The sequence below is a fragment of the Polypterus senegalus genome, chromosome 2 (assembly GCF_016835505.1).
Source record: "Polypterus senegalus isolate Bchr_013 chromosome 2, ASM1683550v1, whole genome shotgun sequence".
Lineage (NCBI taxonomy): Eukaryota > Metazoa > Chordata > Cladistia > Polypteriformes > Polypteridae > Polypterus > Polypterus senegalus.
The window spans coordinates 17,871,528-17,888,934 of NC_053155.1; positions in this window are offsets into that span (position 1 = coordinate 17,871,528).

A 17,407-nucleotide genomic window follows, 5' to 3' on the forward strand; every position below is an offset into this window, starting at 1 on the left:
AACGCGTGCTCCCAACCTCCTCCTCCTACTTATAAGTTTTGAAGAATCCGTGTTTTATGCATACAACTGTTTTTACTTTCTATGGAGAAGTGTAATGCGTGTAAAAGTGGTAAGAAGGAAAACTGAAAGACCCGCTCTAAGAGCTGGTATGTTTGGCAAATTACAGTACAATAGTACAATAAAGAATGCACGCCCAGAAGAACCTCATTTGAATTCAGTATTGTTGTCTCCGAACACCACCTCAACACTTGCACATTCTCAGCTACTCCAGTGGGCTGTATCTGATATCCATTCATAAACCTTGCCACTTAGATATTTGTTACACCTGCTGTAAAGGTATTCTGCTTTGAACTAATTCAACAGCGTGACAAAACAACAAGATTAGTGGTGTATGGCCACTAGTTGACAGCAGGTATATCCGCGTGTCTGTTGAAACCTGTAACTGACCCGAGACAGCGACCAAAAAATAAGAGCCTAGTAAATCAACAAACGCAGTGGAAAGCAAAGAAAAGAAAAAATGCGTTTTTTCAAGTGTCATGTAGTTTTTTTTTTCTATACTGCATCATTTACTTATTTTGCTTATGTCTTTATCCAAAGGCGATTTACAACATTCATGATAAAATTAGTTATACTTCTCTAGTTTTTTTAATTGGAGCACAGGCAGGTCAAGTGACTTGCTTAGGGTCACACAGTGTTTCTAGAGGAATTTGAAACCTCAATCTTAACCACGTAAGCCTTAACCACATCATACTGCCTGCAAATTTGCACATAGGTTGGCCCACTGAGGTTGTTGTGTCTGAAAAAGAGTAATTGTAATGTACATGGTTATTCTCTTCACTGTATCATGTCCATCCATCCACTTTTCACAGCCACTTCTTCAAAACAGGGTTGCAAGGCAATTAAAGCCTTTATCAGCAACCATCAGACACTAAACAGGAACTGGACTGGGTGCCAGCCCGCAACATGAACACGCACACACACACACACACACACACACACATTAGTGGTCAATTTAGCAATGCTCATTCAACATGTGTTTGGACTATGGCAAGAAACCCACATGTCCACATGCAGAACGTGCAAACTTTGTATGAAGGGAATAAATGGAATGCAAACCTCCTTTTACCATCTCACTTTTCTTCTTTTTTTGTCATAAGAAAAGCTGATTTTCTTTAATGGTGTGCATCTGTCATGTATATAGTGTTGGTTTCAGAAACAATACATGTCTGATTTTGTGTTTATGTATATACTTAGTTGCATTTTGGTATTAGGTTATGAAATCATGTTTACTTTGTAATACTTTTCACAACTATCTTCATCCTACCAAAGGCCTAATAATGAAAACATATAATGTTATTCCAGATCAACTGCTTTTTAATCTACCAATAATGCATTTTGTATGCAAGTTCGGTGGCATCTTTAACTAAGTAGTACTTGTTTATTCGTGAAGTGGCCGCTGCACAAAGAAGTATTTCATAGGTTACGTATACATACCACATATTGATCGTGAATCGCCAAGCTTAATTGTTTTCACAAAAAGCCCAAATTGAGAAAACTATGTAAACTAAGTGCAACATAGCAAACCCCTATTGTATTTACAGTAAATACATTTTCTACAGTAGGTAATGTTAACGTTAGTTCTGTTAGGAGTCCTTGAATTAGATATTCCAGTAATTTAATCAAGTCCAGTTATCATCTTAAGCCATTTAGCATTTTCATATGGCATTCCAAAGTGTTATAAGATATTAACATTTTTTCGCATTTTGGTACATTTTATAATTATGCTTATGAGTTCACATTTCCACCTTGTGTTAAAATTTGAGATGTTATTGCATTTCTTCCCATACCCACATACACATATTTCAAACTTGTGTTCTCTTTAAATTCTAAAGGTCTACTGCAGCTGTAAAGTTTGATCTCCCTGACCTGAAAATGTCTATAATAGAGTTTGTTAGAAGACGAGGTGTCTCCCAGGATGCCCTGACTCTAATTGAGGAACAAAAGGTATGTGATAATAGAGATCAGATTGGAGCCATTTAGTTTTATTTTATTTGTAAAGCTAAATCTGGTCAAAGCAAACTGCAGGATGGAGTGGTGGCTCTGAGGCTAAGGATCTGTGCTGGTATCCAGAAGGTTTCCGGTTTGAATCCCCTACTCTGCTGGGCCCTTGAGCAAGACCCTTAACCTGCACTTGCACCAGGTGTGCTGTACAATGGCTGACCCTGTGCTCTGACGGCAAGGGATATGTGAAAACTAACAAATTCCTAATATAAGAAATTGTATAAGGCAAAATAAAGAACAAAAAAAACAAAACTGGTACCTGCATACCAATGTAATGCTCCTTTAAAGAGAAAAAAAACCCATAATATCTTTTTAAAAATGTAGTCTGAACCCATCATCACAGTGCTTATAAACAGAACAGCTTCTTGATTATATACCAGGGCAATTCAATTAGAGGGCAGCACGGTGGCGCAGTGGGTAGCGCTGCTGTCTCGCAGTAAGGAGACCTGGGTTTTCTTCCCGGGTCCTCCCTGCGTGGAGTTTGCATGTTCTCCCCGTGTCTGAGTGGGTTTCCTCCCACAATCCAAAGACATGCAGGTTAGGTGCATTGGCGATTCTAAATTGTCCCTCGTGTGTGCTTGGTGTGTGTGTGCGTGCGTGCCCTGCAGTGGGCTGGTGCCCCGCCTGGGGTTTGTTTCCTGCCTTGTGCCCTGTGTTGTCTGGGATTGCCTGCAGCAGACCCCTGTGACCCTGTGTTTGGATTCTACGGGTTGGAAAATGGATGGATGAATGGATGGATTCGATTATATCCTACAGGAGATTGCCTTGCTATTTATATTTAAATTTACAATATATTGTGCATAGCCTGATGTAAAGGATTGACAAATATCCTTTTTTGAAGTGTTATTTTACAAGGCAGTTATGTTTTTAACAAATAAGTTTTTATTATGTATTTGAATATACTTATGAATTACTTAGCATTAATGTTTTTATTTTGTCTCACAGATTGACCGAGATGTTGTCTTGCTCATGGATGATTCAACACTGTCCAATTACATTCCCTCCTATGGAGACAGACTTGCACTTTTCAATTTCTGCAGAAATCAAAATACCACCAAAATACGAAAATCTGGCCTTCTTGAGAAGCTCCGTGACAAAATGAAGTTAAGGAAAGAAAACAACGAAAGTGAAGAGACACCTCAACATCCTCAATCACGTTCCCGACCAAGGCAAAAAATACGCACCATAGAGTTAGGGTGGACACACACTAACAAGGGGGAAACTAAACAGGTTAGAGCAAAACAAGGTGGGGGCAGACGAAAGATTTCCATGCCAATGAGTGCTGGATTCACTGAAATCCTGAAAGAGGCAAGGAGTCTTTTTTTCCCTGATGGTGTCTCAAGCAAAGGGCATGAATCCGAATTCATATTTGATATCTGGGACTTCAAACAAACTTCACTTGATCATCATGTCACAATTGGTTTAATATATGACACCGTCAAACTACAAAAGCTGCGTTTCTACCGTGCCACAAAAACAAAGGAGCAGTCAGATATTGAAGCGAGTACTAGTGATGTTGAGGACAGTAGTGATTCCAGGCAGACTACTACTGAGGATTGTGACCCTCAGGATGTGCCTGATGTTTTTATAGTTTCTGATCAAAACCAAGTCAGTCCAAATCACACACTCAGTACAGATCAATATGACATCCATTATCAGATGATGGAGGGAAGTGAAATTGTTTACCAAATACATGCCGATGCTTCTGTAAATAATGTGTCTGATCCTGAAATTACATTTGGTCCATGTACAGATCTCGAAGATCACCTAAATGACACAGAAATTTATGAGGGTGAATCCAATGAAAACATGAAACATCCAAAAGTAATAACTATACGCTATGCACACTGCCTCAGTGACATGATTGAATCCTTTTCTGACCCAGAGACTTTGACCAGACCAGACCACTGACACTGACCAGGTTACTTCCAGATAACTCTTTAGAGGCTGGTTGTGGATCAGGACTTGTTAGAGACGTGTACAGTTCTTTTTGGGAGGAATTCTATGATCGGTGCACAGTTGGAACAACAGTCAAAGTACCATTCATTAGACACGATTTTAAGGCTGACACTTGGAAAGCTATTGCCCGCATTTTCTGGAGAGGATACAAAGATTGCAAATACATTCCAATCAAGCTTGCACTTCCCTTTCTGGAGGAGGTTCTGTTTGGAAAGGTTTACAGTGACCTAATTGAAAACTTTTTGCAGTTTATAAGTGTCCAAGAGCAAGAAATCCTCAAACAAGCTTTGAAGGATTTCTCCTCTGTTGAGCTTGATGACATTTTAGATGTTCTAGATAATTATGAGTGTAGAAAAAGGGCTTCCAGTGACACTTTTCCAGCAGTTCTCACGGAGATTGCACATAAAGAACTTGTACAGAAACCAATGTTTGTGATAGACAGCTGGAGGGACAATATCCAGCATCACAATGCACTTAATTATGACCAGTTGACCAAAATGTATACTAATCTTAAACCAACGTCCAAAAAAGTGTCAAAGATGTTGAAATTCCCAGTGATAATGACACCAAAACAGAAAGATATTGAGCATCAACTTAGAAGGTATATCAGGGAAGTAGATGAAGTAAAACTAAGTTTTTGAGGTTTTGTACAGGGTCAGATTTGATTGTGTCAGTAAACATCACTGTTGCCTTTGTGGCTATGTCTTCTTTTACAAGGCGGCCAATAGGACACACTTGTGGGATGATCCTGCAGCTATCTGACGATTGTGACAATTTTCCAGACTTTCGTGCTGAATTCAATGATGTCCTAGAGAGTAACATTTGGGTGATGGACATTGTGTAGAAACCCAATTATTCTGTGGTAAAATCTTTGTCAATCAAGCCGTTTGAATAGAGTTTGCACATAAGGAACTTGTGAAGAACTGAATTAGGATCAGACAACCGAAGTATACATAGAATTAAGTCAAAAGAATGCCAAAAATAAAAGTCTTGGTTATTGAAATTCCTAGACAGAATATAACAACAGAACAAAATGAGTTTGAGCATAAGTTCAGAAGTTACACCAAGAAATAATATAAAGAAGTACTTGTTTTTCAGAGGTTCACATCTGAATTTGGCAGATAATGCTACTGTTGTGTTTATAATGTATGTGTTTTCACTACACTGAGTATGTTGTACATGTGGGGTAATCCTTCAGCTAGAAGATAACGATTCAAATTACTCAGAGTTTCCTTCTGTGCTGTACATTGTTTTATTGACTTTCAGTAATTAAATAGCAATTATCCTGCTAAATCATACCAAACATATATTGCACAATTACAAGTGTTGCCTTTTCATTTTTTTGTGAATGATCAGCATCAATAACATTTAATACTCCGTGACTCTGTAATCCAAATTTGTGAAATAAACATTCAAACTATGTTCTAAATCTTTTGATAAAAGTTTTGAAGTATACTGAATACTCTGAAACAGGGACAGTGCAGAGTATGTCTGTTAATTTTGCTTTATTGTTCAGCTTATACTGTAGAACTATTTGTGATGATGTTATAAGATGATGTTATAAGAAAAGACTGACTGTTCAAAGGCTAATACTGTTTTATAATTTATTTTCAATGTTCATGAAGAGTTTGTATTTCTGATGGTATATTACCTGAACGGGAATAAATACTTTGTTAAAACACATTTTTCTTTCCATCTCATGTACATTCTTGAGTCATCTAACCACTGGTATATTTTGGTGTCACCAAATCATATATTAAATGCTATTCTAGGGTCAGATGTTTATTGTCAATACCCACCAAAGACACAATACTGAATTTATTATCATATTTGCCAAACATACTGTACTACAGACAACTATTTCTCACTTCAGCGTAAACATTACCATAAATAACTAATTCCCTACGTGTTTAAAATGGTGGAAGCATTCAATGTCATTAGTAAGGGTAATGTTAATATGAATTGTGCATTAAAAACCTTAAGCCTTAACTAGTGCCCAGTGTATGTGTGCACAAAATGAAATCGTGTCTATTAGAGAAAATATTCTGTAAATAAAGAATAGTTGTGAGTCAAGATGGATGTTCTTTATTACATCAGTCTGATGGTGCTGCCACGTGCTCTTGTTCAATACATCATGACAGACTAGCATATCTGAACAGTGCAGCATCTTTTATGAATTAGGTTAATTTACATAACTACAGATAAAAGGTATGATCTTTAAACATTCCTATAGCTTAACATTATCTAAAGGTCCCAAAATAGTTAAACAGGTTGAAAATCTTTGGCAAATATGTGATTCATTAAACAGGACTTCTTATATGTAAATTATTATCAAAGAACAAAATAAAAAGCTAACATGTCATATGATAAGTCTATGTAGTATGGAAGCATATTAGGGCCACGATAAGCACTTTACAGATTTATACAGTAATTTTTCCTTTACAGTGTCCATATGCATGTCATTAGAGAGATCATCTTATTTAATAATTGAGATATGCTTAATTTTATGTCAACACTGATACATGTACTAGAGTGTTACGAATCAGATATCGCATTCAGTATTTCATTTCTCAACAAAGTATACAGTTCAGCAGCAGAAAAGGGATCTGTAGGAGCATTACAACCCTTTTCCTCCATCAGAAGACAGCAGAGCTCAAAAACTGTCTCATCACAAGAGTACTGGCTTTTTAGTGTGCATTCCCCCTTACACAAAGCCAGCTCCTCCATGTCCACTTCCATGAGTTTGTCCTCTGCACCATACATCTCAGGAACACTGTGCATCAAAATAGGTCGACCTCCAATGACACCATGGCCTGTCCTAGGTCTGATCTTGTGAAAATTCCATGTTTTTTCAACCTCATTGAGTTCAGACTGCACAAAATAAATAAGTAACAGTTCAATGTTTTACTCATAAACAAGACAACACTGACTATTATTGTTGTTTACATACTCTGGATTGTTGGACCCAGATTAAGTCTAATTCTAGACTAAAGAAAACTGCTTTGCATTGCAAAGAGACCAGGCTTGGCTTAATCCAAATCCTTGAATCCAGCCCATTATGTTATAAATGAACATATTATATGGTTCAATCAGCACAGATGAATGACAGCATGGTTGCAGGCTATGAAGGAATATTTCAGACAAAATAAAATAAGTAACTAACTACTTAAATAAATTAATGTATAATTAATTATTAAAAATAATACTCAAATGTGTCATGATGTACAATTTTGTTGCTTATTTTTTTCTTCATGAATTTTATGTTATGTGTGGTGTCACTGAAATACATAAATGAAGAAATACTAACAAATATAAAGAAATGTACAAAAACACATTTTGGAATACAATAAATTATTTATGCTCACAAAAGATTGTGTTTATATTTATTTTCATTTTTTATTTAAGAATATTACCTGGACAAGGTTGAGGAAGCAGAACTGTATTAGGCTTTTATCCAAGAAATCGCCAGAGAAATATCCATCATCGTGAAGGGTTTGGAACAAGCTAATCCAAAACTGCATACTTTGCTTCCTCAAGATTCCCCACCACGATTCAATTCGCTGATTTGCGGTGCTGCGCCCATAAATGAAACTCCTTTCACCTGCAAACCTGTCATCGTGATTTCTTCGCAAAAACAAAAGCATTTGTTCTACATGTCCGTTTTCTGTGCCTCTGTCTGCGCGTAGTCGCTGCGGGCATCCTCTCAACCTCGAAACTGTCGAGATAAAGTAATCTGCAACTACTTTCGGGTCATTATTAGTGGTATACGCTTCCAACCACAAAACATAGCGGCTGAAGCCATCAATACAACCGTGAATTGCAATACCATATGGCTTCAGTTTATCGTAAGAGTCCATATGCCACAGTGCATTTGGACCTTGGGTGTGATAGTGCCGTCTTCTCAGCCGTCGTGCCCGCCTAAGCTTTACGCCTTCGGGGTCAATCAGCTTGATCAACTGTCTCACCACGTCTTGTGTTACAACGTACCCTCTTTGGATTGCTCGAAGATGTAACCAGCGATATCCCTGCATTTCGCTTCTCAAAAATTCAGCCACTTCATCTACATCTGTATGATTCCTCCGTCTAAAGAGATGCAATTTTCGGCAGAGTCTCTTCAAACACCTTATGCTAATTATGATTCTGTGCTCATGGGCTAAAAGAGCTAGAATTTCTTGATTATTGAAACCACTTCCTAAAATACATTTGTATTAAGTCTTCCATTAACTCCATTTTTATGTGTTTTCTTCTCCTTCCCTCTCGACATAAAAGGCGAGAATAAAGTGGAAATGTCGAGAATAAAGTCAACATGTCGACTTTAATCTCGACGTAAATGTCGAGAATAAAGTGGAAATGTCGAGAATAAAGTCAGCATGTCGACTTTAATCTCGACGTAAATGTCGAGAATAAAGTGGAAATGTCAAGAATAAAGTCAGCATGTCGACTTTAATCTCGACATTTAGATTTTTTTTTTCTTCACTGTGTCCGTATTTTTTTTTCACCCGTGGCCCTAATACGCTTCCGTATTGTGCTAAAAATGTGTGAGCGTGCCTATTATTTGTTCTGTGGGTGCATGCGTGTGTTTGGGAGTAAGAAAGCCGAAACATGGAGACTTCTGGGTAATGTAGTTCAATTATGATTTGCCGAAACTGCCGTGTGCATATAAATTTCCAGAGCTCTGAGTAAATATGGGTTAAAATAAATTTGAGTATTTGTAAAATTTGATAAAATTAAAAATGCATTCACTTTTAATAATAAATAAAGTTTATAAAATATGCGAGGCATCTTTCCTTCGGACCCTGATCAAGTCTTAAGGAAAAGTGCACTTTTGATAACTATAACATTCAAGGGAAACAATGTCTTTCAATTTTCTTCTGTCCTTTTCTTTTTCTTGTGATGTGTGTATGTGAAATTGTGCTCTATAGGGAATATTACAGTGGAGTGTGTGGTGGCGCAGTGGTTAGCACTTACGCTAAGATTTGAGTTTATTTGTGATTTGTGTTGAAGCTTACATGTTATTTGTTTTGAGTTAATATTCTCAATGACAGTTTAGTCTTTTTGCTGGGAGTGCCGTCTTGCTGTGGTATCGAACCGCGTGATTTCTCAATAATTGGATTTGCCTTAATTGACGCAGGAATAGGATCGCCATGGAAGCAATTCCTCGTTGTCGCTGAGTCATTTCGCCAATGGAGTCTCCTTGATCTAGAAACCAGCGCCGTTTCGAGCTGAGTAGAATCCTGTTAAGTTTCCTAGGGTTAACACCAGCTAACGTCATTAGAGGCTGTTTTATATTCGTTTGTCCTGATTGGTAATGTTAAGTGACAATGGAACTTTTTCTTCTTCAGAATTCATTTTCTCTTTCTGATTCCTTTGCTGCATTGTTTCCAAATATAGTGTGTAATAATAAATAATAAGTAATAATAAGTAACAAAAACAATGGTTTGGGTGATATTATGTTATGTTATATAGTGTATTAAAGGGATCCCTATGTGTGCATGTTAAATAAGTTTCAGTGTGTTTAAGAATATGTGTAAAAATATGTGGTGTTGTTTGCAAGGATGAAATAATCGATATTAATGTGTGTGAGAATGTGAATGTAAATGTTGAAATTAAAAGAGCTTTTAATTCTAAATTAAAAAGATATGAACAGGTGGTGTAAAAAGTCTCCAGATTAGGCATATTATATGAGGACCCCTTTCATCTGAGTACTGGCCAGACTCTGATAAAAGAGAGGATTTGAATTAAAAGGAATAAAAATTCAATTGAAGGAGACATTCTTTAATATAGTAAATGAAGCTGTAGAAAAACAGTGGCTTCCAGTCCAGGTAGTGTTCCACGCTAAAATATGCTAAAAAAGAGGGAAAAAGGGGAGTTAACTAAGAGAAAAACAGACTGTGCTCTTTGGAGTCAACATTCTGAAAAACGTGTAATAAACATTTGAAAGATAATAATGAAAGAATGTGCAAGATCAAGTGACTTTAGCAGTAGGTTATGAGGAAACGGAATCAGTGTATGTAACTGAAGTAGATTTAATGTATTTTCTTAGTTTGAGATTCTGGGAAAAATTTACTTGATAAAGAAGTGGGTTCTTCATTCTAAATATGGGTGGGAATGTGCAAATTTCTTAGAGGGCCTTATAGTGAATAAATAAAGGAACATTTTGCATTATAGGGCATTCTGATATATTGATTTCTTTCCTCATTTCCTTTGTGTGTAATATTGACATGTTTGTCAATATGTTTATATTTTTGATGCATTAATGAAATATTGAATGAGACATTTTAATAATAATAATAATTTTATTAAGATTCTAAAAAACTAAGGTCCACATGTATGTGGTGTTTTAATTAAATAATTAGTAATAAAAAGAAAGAAAGAAATATTATTTGGGATACATGTATAGAAACCTTAAGCTTTTTATAAGGGGTTAGAGATGAAGTCCAAGATTATTTTTTGCTGCTAAATAACCTTTGAAATAATTTAAGGGGCTTTGAGTGGGAAGGGATAAAATATTTTACTTCACTGACCTTGTTAATCTTAGATATGGTCCAAATATACTTAAAAATGAACACCTTGTGTAAAAAGAAAAATGTTTTTAGGACTTTGTACATTTGAAGAATGCTTTATAATTAGATACATGGGAGAGGAAATGTGGAGCCTAATTATTTTTGGATATATATTTAATGTCAAAAAGTAAAAGTAATTAAGAATTTACCCGTCCAGATTGTGGATTTCTTTCTTGACTCTACTTGCTATGCTAACTATGAGATGTTCTCTGGAGGTTGCTGGTATACTTGATGATCATATAAGAGAGGGGTACAATGAACAGTATGACAAATTTATAAAAATTGACTGAAGTCTTCTTGCATTTTTTACACCAACCTCCACGGAGCATGGCTCTTTAACTAATAAATACTCAACCTTCTCTTTGGTTTTGTTTGTTCTCTATCCCTGGACATATTTGTCTTCCCTGTACGGGAGCTATAAAATTTGGCTTTTATTATTATATTCATGGGATCAGTTTTAGTTACCCTCTTGCTCCACATCTGCTCTACTTGTAAAAATAAAAACAGCAATATTGACACAAGTGTCAATAAGGGGGGAAGGATTGGTATAATAAGTATTGGTATAAGTATGTTTCATTTTGTTTAAATTTTAAATTTTGAAACCAGTTTAAATTTTGAAGCTATTTTTCAATTATTATGGAACAAATGCAGATAATTTGAATATTATGCTAATATTATTGGGACCAATTTTTGTAATAATTTATTATTGAGTACATTTCTCTTTGTGATACATTGATTGACTTTATTTTTATATTGACTTGGGACATGTTTTTAATTGAGTGGAAATTGCAACCGCAGCCAAACTGGAAACAGCTATAAAGGAGGACTTGAACATCGTGCTTATCAATTTAAACTTTTACTCTGACTGTTTAAAGACAAATTGACTTAGACAAGCACGGACTGGATTGAAATGACCATTTGTTTCACTGTTAGCAATATTTTTAATAGGGGTACCCCCAACAAAACTGACATCTTATGACATATTATTTTTTGGATCCATAAGTAGCTACCAATGTAGAATTAATATGCTGACTATTTAAATGAGCATTTTTAAGTCTTTACATCTGCAGGTGAAAGCTGTTTTTTCGTAGTGCATCGTAGATGACAGCATTTCAAGTTGAACCAGAGGTTGGGCTGTGATAAAGGTCTGCAGATAAACTAATCATCCGACTCCAAGGAGAACCCAGCCTTACCGAAAATGGAATCAAGTCATGAATCAGGCCATCGATCAGCTGACTACTGGACAACGCACTTTGATTCCAGTTCCAGGCATCATGGTTGATGCCTGCCAAGAGCTCAACTGTGCTGGTGATGTTTGAGCTCAAAAGATCATCGTGGATTCCGAATCATAGATGACATCTGCCTACTTGGGTCCTTTTTACCTGGGATATTGGACCCCAACACCTGCTTTAATCCTTATCAGAGAAGAACATTTGTCACACTTTTACTTTGCAGGGCTCAATGTTCTTGCTGGAGCCTACTTTTACTGTCCACTTGTTTGACAAATAGCAACATCTTTTAAATTAAAAATATTCGAACTGTAAAGTTATGAAAGATATAGAAGGGAAAGCTATAATTATTTGCAAGCAAAGCAGAATATAAGGACTCCTAAATAATGTGTGTAATGAATGTTTGCATTAATGGGAAAACTACATGATTATTATGAATTCATAGTGGTTAAGAATAGATATTTTTTAGATAAATGCTTTGATATGCCTTCTGATATTTAGTATGAGATAATAAGTCACCTTTAAGGACCAATGATTTTGTGATCTGTAAAGTTCATCAGAATTGATTCTAATATAACATAAGGGATCTATTAGAGATTGTTAAGTGGTTGTCATTGCAGAGACAATGCACTATTACTAGTTAGGGTCAGTCCAGTTTAGATATTCTAGGTTATTGATTGTAGTATTGTAGCAAATAATGTGGAGTTTAACATTTAGGTAAATTTAATTAATTGAAAAGAATAATAGTAAGCATATGGGATGACACACATAACTAGTATTTTGGGGATAAGGGACACCTACTATAGGTCAGAACATCCATAACTTTTAGAATAGGATAAAACAGTTTAGGCTAGCATGTTGATGGTGATACAGGTCAAATGATTAACATCATGGCTTGATGAGTATATATGTTATAGAAATCAGTGAAATGAAGTAATAATTCGGCCCATAGGAGATGGAGTGTCTTATACATACAGTGATGAATGTGTGGTCTGTGAATTAAAAAGCCCAGATAAGGTCTGAAGATCTCTGAAGATATGAATCCTTAATAAGAAGCTTGGGTATAACCCTTGAAACTGAAATTGAAGTGAATGTGACCTCAAAAATGACCCAGTGATTTGCATTTTGGAAAGTAGTGCTGACGTCTTCCGAAGGGAGGATTGACACCTACTGTCCACAAAATGGCTGCATTAATGTGATAAAGGTGGCTCAAGATTGAGACCACAGCTGGGTGTAATTTTGGCCAATTTTATGAATGAGTGTGTTAAGATGTGAGCATGGTGAGGTGTGTAAGGACTTAATCTCTGATTATCATTGTGCACAGCGGTGGCAACCTAAAACTGAGAACTTTTGAGTTCTTTTAGATAAATATTTATGCCATCTCTATCACCACCAACAATATTATTTATAGTTCTGATTGTAGGTGAACACAAAGAATTAGGTATGTTAAATAGTTATTTCGCCATATTTAGGAATTGGGACATACACATTATGTGTTTAGTGTAAATCCATCTTAGAAAGGAAAGGTAAAACCAATATAATTAGTATTAGCTTTATTTGAACCTGGGAATCATGGGGGTTCATGTTAGTGAAGCAGAAATTACTCTCTTAATGGTATTGTTATATATTTGAATGGTATTATGTTGCTTATTACCAGTTTTCTAATTAGTTATTACTAGAGTTGCTGTCAAACAGGTGTGCATCCAATTTCTTGAACCATGGACATCTTCAGTTACAGATTTTTATTCTCTTCTTGATGACAATGTGGATAATGAAATACCAAACCAGAAGAAACTCCTTGGGTGAAGTGCTAGTAACCGCTCCCCAGGGAGGTGACCCTCTACGGTGCACAAAGTACCTGGGTTGAAGAAAAAATGATTATTTCACTGGAAGTGTATCTCTCCAAGCGAAGTAAAAGCGATTATTATGGACAATTGTTTTATTACTATTATTATTATTTTCTGCTTTAAAATAACACTATTTTGTGACTTCCATGGATTATATGATATTCCTATGATGTTTAAATTTATCTGCACCTGTGATTGATTATGCATATTTTTGACTGTTAGGGTAGGGCCAGGAAGTCTTTTACTCCTCTTAGTTGATTGATGGGGGGGGGATGTTTGGCACCTGTGCCACCAGAGGAGGGGTATGGATGTTGAAGATTGAGAAGAACTGTGAAAGGTCAGTATTGGGCTCCGAAGAAGAACTGAATCAACATCCCCTACCTTTCGTTTGGAATCAGGTTAGATGCTGAGGTTTGATTAAACGTCAAAAGGGAGGAATGTAGAAGGAAAATTTTTTATTAGCATGAGAGGATAGCAAATTAACATATATAGAGCTATAAAAAGTAGTTAAAAGCATCTAAAACATTAGATTAAGCATAAATTAGAATATTAAAGGAAATGAAAGGACACTTACAGTCTGAAAAGGACAACAGAAGTAAGTTCAGCTGATACGAGTGTATATTGTAACGGCTAGCTATGTGCTGAGTGTGCATTGTGTAAGTCTGAGAGATTAAAACATCACAGAAAATGAAGGAATATAAAATTATGTCTATTTTAAACATTTTAAGCACAAAAGTATGTGATGAAATGTAGACTCATCTAAATAAGTAAAGATATGCATGAATCAGTAAATCCTGGATGACATCAAAAATAAAAGGAGATCATTTTAGTTGGCTTTTTATATGTCATTGATCATTCTATGCCCTTTTTTTATTTATCAATTTAAAAATATAAAAATCTTTCTGCTAGGCAGTAAATGTTTTGTTAACACTTCTGATACAGCTTTTGGTGTATTGGATGTCAGTCCCCTGCAGAGAGTTAATTAATGTCTAGAAACAAAACGGCTTCCTATTCTGTGTGATTGACATTCACTGTTTACCACTGAGACTTCTGTGAAAGCTTAAAAGTCTGACGCCATTGCAAGAATATTACGATCCCGATCTGACCGTCATCATGTCCCCAGGAACAAGTGGAGAACTAAAATGAATCAGGTATGTGGAGGTGTTGGCATCTCATATATAATTCACATTATTCTGTAGATATTACTTGTATACAAAATGTATTTCCTGCATTAAAAAAAATCATGTACAAAAATTAAAAAAAAATAATAACAACACAACCTTTTATTTTACCTTTTACCTTTTATTTAGCAAAAAAGAAAAATCTGCCAATGGGTAAGCAAAATGTACTTGACAGGATTTCTTAAAATAAGACAATAATTTAAAACACAGATTTCTTGATAAGTCGATAAATCTTACAGTAAGGAAAACAAGATTTGATGGCTTGACATAAACATCGTTCCCTTCTTGTCACAGCATTTCATTTTTTGCAGTGTAACACATTTTACTCGTTGCTTATATCTGGATAAAAGACAACCTCATAGACATTTATTAACTGTCAAAAAAACACCAGGATCACACATACAGCATAACTAGTAAATGCTGTTTGTAGGAGAAACGTTAATTTTGTACTTCTTCTAAAACATAAATTTGTCAATAATTAATATTCTGTATATATATTTATACAGTATATGTAAACATGGGTGGCATGGTGGTGCAGTAGAAGCACTGCTACCTCGCAGTAAGTTCACCAGGGTTCACGTCCCATGTCCGGCTCACATGGAGTTTGCATGTTCTCTCCGTGTCTGTTTGGATTTCCTCCTGGTGCTCTGGTTTCATCCCACAGTCCAAAGACATGCGAGTTACATGTACTAGTGATACTAAATTGGCCCTGATGTGTGTGTGTGTGGATGTGTGTGTTTACCCTACCATGGACTGGCGTCCTGTCCAGGGTTTGTTCCTGCCTTGTCGCCTGTGCTAGCTGGGATAGGCTCCAGCAGCCCCCACCCTCGTGACCCAAATATTTCTACAAAAAGCATTTTCATACTGCTTTTAAACTGTTAAATCGGTATGTCGTTCATTGAGACAAATCACTTATAGTGATTACAGTCATTTATTAACAAGTATCACCAAAATCACAAATACAACTTAAAGTGTTTGGACAGGCATGGGCTCCTTATGACTTTTTGGAGTTTTGGAGCACGGAAGGATGGATGGGTGCTAAAACCGCAGTGAGGTCTTTATTGACATCGGTGTATAACAAACACGTGCGTCAGTACAATTCTGAATAATGTGATTTAAAGTCGCTCCATATTGAGTTAGTCTGCTGTTTAACTCCAATTCAATTCATACTTCTGAATTTCTTACACATGATGATTGTCTTTAGATTATCTAGATGGAGTAGAATGCCTGCTTATTTCTGAGCATTTTTTGCTGCTAGTTACACATAAGCATGCTCATTCTAGAAAACAATGTACTTTATTCTGTACAGCGTGTTAAAATATTTATCTTTTAAATTTATAGGTGTGCAGTTAGCATCATACTATTACTTAAAGATAACAACAACATTTATTTATATTGCACATTTTCATACAAAATATGTAGCTCAAAGTGCTTTACATAATGAAGAATAGAAAAATAAAAAACACAGTAAGAAAATAAAAAAAGTCAACATTAATTAACATAGAATAAGAGTAAGGTCCGATGGCCAGGGAGGACAGAAAAAACAAAAAAAAACTCCAGACGGCTGGAGAAAAAAATAAAATCTGCAGGGATTCCAGACCATGAGACCGCCCATGCTGTTCCTAGAAAAACTGTACTGTATTCTGTCCAGCATGTTAATATATTTATCTCCTAAATGTTGTGACCACCAGGGGGTGGTGTAGCACCCCAAACCCAACCACAACTTCACAGACACAAGTCCCAGTATAATAAAAAGGTTTATTCACACAAAATACCATGAACAAAGTGGCATAAACCAAATATCAAACAATCAGTCTCTTTATCTATCTCTCCTTCCTGTTCGCCCTCATCCACCTGACTCCCTGGAGGAGGTTGAGCGGTCTTTTCATTTTTCATTTTTTTATTTTTTTTTTACTACAGTATAGTCCGTTAGGAGCACTTCCAGGTCTATCAAAAGTCCCAACAAGTAGGGATTGTGAATCTCTTCAGCTGTCCCTGGCGGCCCCCACAGAACCCAACAGGGCTGCCCCATGGGACTACAGCTCCCAGCATGTCCTTCAGGCATCTGTGTTGGAGGCAGCCACTTAGCGTATTGGGGGTAGAATAATCAGCATTCTTCATCTCCCCCAGTCCTGTTGCAGTGGCCTCCCGGCCGGGTAAGGATCCCTGTTCATATCTGGTCGGGATGCCAGTCCCAGCATGCTGTCTATTACAATGTATATGTTTTTTACTTGACATTATCTGGTAGTTATATTTAAGCATGCTGTTCCTAGAAAAAAACTGTAGCATATTCCGTGTAGTAAGTTAATATACAGTATTTATCTTCTAAATGTATATATTTTGCCAGTAACATCACTGTAAATATCTCAAGTATGATACTGTTATAACCACAGGTGGATTTTAAGTAACCCTTGTGGATTGATAGATAGTACACTGTGGGTGCAATCATACAAAGAAATTCATTCAAAGCCTTAGTCAGGGTTATAAAAAGAGAATGGCAGCCTATTTACACCTTTGCATCAGCAAATATATTCAGACTCTTTTATTGTGTCACCGACTGTGCTAAC